The sequence below is a fragment of the Octopus bimaculoides genome, chromosome 16 (assembly GCF_001194135.2).
Source record: "Octopus bimaculoides isolate UCB-OBI-ISO-001 chromosome 16, ASM119413v2, whole genome shotgun sequence".
In the NCBI taxonomy this organism is placed as follows: Eukaryota; Metazoa; Mollusca; class Cephalopoda; order Octopoda; family Octopodidae; genus Octopus; species Octopus bimaculoides.
In genome coordinates, this window is record NC_068996.1 from 14,850,565 (window position 1) to 14,856,015 (window position 5,451).

The window sequence follows — 5,451 nt, forward strand, 5'->3', positions numbered from 1 at the left end:
ACTCTTTTTACTCTTTTACTTGTTTCAGTCATTTGACTGTGGCCATGCTGGAGCACCGCCTTTAGTCGAGCAAATTGACCACAGGACTTATTCTTTGTAAGCCTAGTACTTATTCTATCGGTCTCTTTTGCCGAACCGCTAGATTACGGGGACTTAAACACACCAGCATCGGTTGTCAAGCGATGTTGGGGGGGGGGACAAACACAGACACACAAACACACACACACACACACATATGTATACATATATACGACGGGCTTCTTTCAGTTTCCGTCTACCAAATCTACTTCACAAGGCTTTGGTCGGCCCGAGGCTATAGTAAAAGACACTTGCGCAAGGTGCCACGCAGTGGGAATCAGCCCGGTACTATGTGGTTGGTAAGCAAGCTACTTTCCACACAGTCACTCCTACGCCTATATATATATTATATTTATAAACATATATATATATACATAGATGTATGCATACATACATACAGAATTAGGAAGACGTAGAATGAATTTAGTACGCCTTTATTACAATTGTTACGGTACCACTCCGTATCTAATACTATTGCAACGTAAATGATTTCATGTGAAAAGTTACGCAATATTTCTTGCTGGTTATATTGAAATGGCACTTCATCATTTTTCCATCAACACCTGCGATCTTAAATGTCTTGATATGATGAACTACCATTCAATGTCGTTAAAAACTGAGTGTTAATAAACCATTGCAACTAAAGACGTGCTGAATTCATTCTTCGTCTTTTTTGTTGTATTATGTTATTCTTCACAGGGTTCACGTATTACTTTTGCCAGTGATGTACCTGAAGTTACTGCAACCATGGGCTTTGAATTTGTTTGTGGAATTGTTTGTGCTTTCAGCTTTTCCGTTTGTATTAGACATGTTTTACGTTTATGTCATTTAACAGCAAAGTGAACGAGTACTTTGAATTCTAATACACGTTTATGCCGAATGTTTTTCTTTTTTACTACGTATCGTACAACCGTTACCATTTATCTTTTTATTTTTTCATTTTTCTTACTTTCGTTTTTTGTTTTGGTGTCCCATAAGAGTGATCTGATTAAATAGAAAAATTAGCGTCTTGTCCAAGATCAACACTAAGACATAGAAGCACTAAAACTGACTGATACCATGGAAACAACTAAAAACTGAATTGTTGGAGAACCAGTTGTCTTCGAACCACAAAATACTGTCTTGTTTAATTTCAAAGTTAGTTCTGTTTCTCTTTGAATTCTCCCTTTTCCCCTTATTTATTATTTATTTTTTCTTACTCTTTCTTTAACCGATATCTCAGATCCGGATATCTCAGATCCAGAACTTGACCCGTACTTTATATTATAAGCCCCGAAAGGATGAAAGGCACTGTTGATATCCACGTGGTTTAAAGTCATGCTAGAAATAATAATAAAACTGTACATCATTGAATTGTCTACAATGATGTACAATTATTATAAGCATGTCTACTATTAGAGTTTTGTTATTTCAATTAACCCAGGATAGGTCTTATTCCTACAAGAGTCTAAATGGTTAGCAGATTACTACCTGTAACCTTAGATACCCACAAGATTTCAATAAGCCATCAAGTGCTCACAACCCTTATGATGATCTTTTCGATTCCTGGGAGATAAACTTTCTGTAGAAACTCTACAAGACATCCCATTCCAATCTCCTTTGATCATTAGTACATGTCATCTCTCACGGTCACCAATTACCATAGGTACAACCTTTAGAGATTTCTTCTTCCAAATCCTTGCGATTTCAAATTTTTAGTTGTATTTTTCAACTATAGTAGTAGTAGTAGTAGTAATAGTAGTAGTAGTAGTAGTAGTAGTAGTAGTAGTAGTAGTAGTAGTAGTAGTAGTAGCAACAGAAGCAGCAGCAGCAGCAGCAGTAGCAGCAGCAGTAGTAGTAGAAGTAGTATGTATATATGTATGCATGTATGCATGTATGTATATGTGTATGTATGTACATATGTGTATATTTATGTACGTATTTCTGTTTTGCGATTGGTAACACACCTCAACTCGATCGTAAGTTTCGTTTGTATTAACTGAGTTTTAAATGTCCATATTTTTACTCTCTGTTGTTGATAAGTCAGGCGACATCTTGAGGGGCTAGTTGATTGAAGGTAGTTTGTAATTTCCTTTTTCTGCATCTTAAACTTTTTAAAGCAAAACCCGACGTCGGACTTTCCAGCAGGAAATTGGTCGAAAGTAAACAATAACTAGAAGAGTTCTATTCAAGGTGAAGTCCTCATCTGAAGTCAGGGCAACACCATTACTATCATGATCGGCAGAAACAACAAACACAATAGCAATGACAACATAACGAAAATATGTCGGCTGCGACTGTGACGCCATTACTATCATCGGCACCACAGCTATCACCGCTACCATTATCACTTTTGTAATAAACAGTGCTGACAATCGGCAGAATCGTTAGTTTGCCGGACAAAATGCTTAGCAACATTTCGTCCTTCTTTACGTTCTGGGTTCAAATTCCGTCGAGATCAACTTTGCCTTTCGTCCTTTCGGGGTCGATAAAATAACTCCAGTCAAGTAATGAAGTCAATGTAACCAACTTAATCCTTTTCTCGAACTTGCTGCCATTGTGTCAAAATTTTGAAATCAATATTACAAATTTATTTTAGACAGCAAGTTCGCAAAACTAATTAGCCCGCCGGACAAAATGCTTAGCGGCATTTTGTCCGCTTTTACGTTCTGAATTCAAATTCTGCCGAGGTCGACTTTGCCATTCGTCTTTTCGGATTCGATAAAATAAACATCAGTCGAGCACAGGGGTCGATGCAATCGACTTAACTCCCTCCCCCGAAATTGCTGGCCTGTGCCAAAATTTGGAATCAATAATGACGACGTCTACAAAATTAAAGATAAAAGCAGCCAAAAACAACCACTACAAGAACAACAGCAACAACAACAAGGAAAATATTAATGAGAACGACGAAGATATAAAATTAACTGCAACATCAAAACTAACAGCGCAAACATCACCACCGCCACCGACATCACTATTAGCGTCACTCCCAGCGTCTCCGCCAGTGGCACTCCCAGCGTCACAGACGGCACCACCGCCAGCGTCGCCGTCAAAACTTTTTACAGTAATATCATTTTGTAGCGACAACTGCGTGGGTATCTTTTATGTTTTACTTATTTCAGTCATTAGACTACGGCCATGCTGGGGCGCTGCCGTGAAGAATCTTAGTCGAACGAATCGATTCCAGAACTTATTCCTTTAAAGGATGGTACTTCTTTTACCGAACCGCTAAGGTACGCAGACGTAAACACACCAACACCGGTTCTCAAGCGTTGTGGGCATGTGAAAGCTAAACACATACACAAAGACGTGTGTTTGAATGTGCATGTCTTTGCGTATGTGTTTAGCCCGTACATGCACACAGCACTTGAAGACCGGTGTTGGTGTGTGTACGTCCAAGTACACACACAGATATATGCGCGTGTGTGTGTACACGGCGGGCTTCTTTAAGTCTCTGTCTACCAAATCCATTCACAAGGTTTTGGACAGCCCGAGGCTATATATATGATAGAAGACACTTACCCAAGATGCCACGTAGTGGTTACTGAACCCGGAACCATGTGGCTGGAAAGCAAACTTCTTACCACACAACCACACCAGCGCCTGTAAGACTATTAGACTAAATGTGAGCAACTTCGTTAACGCGAAATTAATGCAAAACTCTATTTCTCTCTCCTCAGAAGCATAGAGAAAGAGGGAGTGATTGACCGAAGGAGATCATGAAAGAATGGAAGTCAGCTTGGTTCGGATGAGTTTACTGTGTAGTTGGCAACTGTTCGAGTCAGTTGAGGGCAGAGTGCCAAAGTATGACAGCAGCAGTGATACAAGCAATCTTAGGGGTTGTCTATCCACAGCAACGGGAGTGGTGGGGTGGGGTTGGGGTTGGGGAAAGGAACTCCTGCTTCGGAAGTCATTGTCACAACAACGTCGACAACACAAAACAAACAAAATAACCAGTAAATTCACAAACAAAAGAGGGGAAAAAAAGACAAGGGTTACCCTAGAAAGAAAGTTACTACTTCACCAAAATGTAGCAACATCTGAATGTGTGTATTCTGTGTATATGTATATGTGTGTGTGTGTGTATGTATGTATGTATGTATGTATGGATGGATGGATGCATGTATGTATGTATGTATGTAAGTATGTATAATTCGTGCTATGCTTAAAAGCGATTAAATTCCCTTTTTATCTACTGTGCAATTATTTGAAACGTACACTTATTAACTTATTAAATACACACATATATATACATACATACACACACATATATACACACACACACACACACATATATATTCATATATAAGCATATATATGTATACATATATCTATGTATGTATGCATGTCTGTCTGTCTGCATGTATGTATGTTTGTGTGTATGTATGTACGTATGTCTGTATGTGTATATGTATGTATGTATGTATGTATGTATGTAATGTATATATGTATGTATGTATGTATGTATACAGTGCGTCAATCCATAATTATTTGCAATACAATTGTCTTCAACTAAAAGACAATGCCTTTCATCTATGAACTTGATATATGTCATAATAGAATTCTGTGGTTTCATCTGTGGTTTTCAAAAGTTTGACTGATTGTTTTTATTTCATATAAATTCACACAACTTGTAATCTCGCTGTCCTTGTCCCGCTTTGTTTTCTCTGTTCATTTACCTGGATTCTGCGATTTAACAAAACCTTACAAAAAAAGAAGAATATAAAAGAAAACGAAGAATTTTGACTATATTTTTTTAATTTCCATCGAACATTCTATAAATATTTCGAGAAAAAAATGTAACTTCATTTAGTCGTCAGACTGCGCCTAAGCTGAATGACGGTCTCGAAGGATTTAATCGAACAAATCGACTTCACTGCTTATTTTAAATCTGGCGTGAGAGACATCACCACAGAATATAGATGGCAGAAGTTCAGATGGATCCGACACGTCGCTCGTTTCACCGACAATCAGTCAACTCGTGCAGCTGTCAACTGATGTCCACGCAAGCGGAAGAGGCCATTCGGAAGGTCTCCAGAACGGAGAGTTAAGCGTTTGGAGTTAAGTGGATGAGGAAACAAAGATCCAGAGAGGAATGGATGGTGTGCCTTGACCAGCGGTGTCGAAACGGCAGACTAGTCGGTCAAGGTGTTATATATATAATTATATATATATACACACACATATATATGGGTACAGGACGGATGGCTAATTCACAATTTTACAACCTAAAGGTAGAAATGTAAGTCACTAATGTTGCAAAGGGCATTAATCAGCACCAGTATTGCTAGAAATAAGAGTGAAAGCAACTCAATAGCCACAGAAAGCCCTATGTTAATGACTGACAAGGGAAACAAGTTCACTACAGCAGCAGATAAAGCTAGATCATCG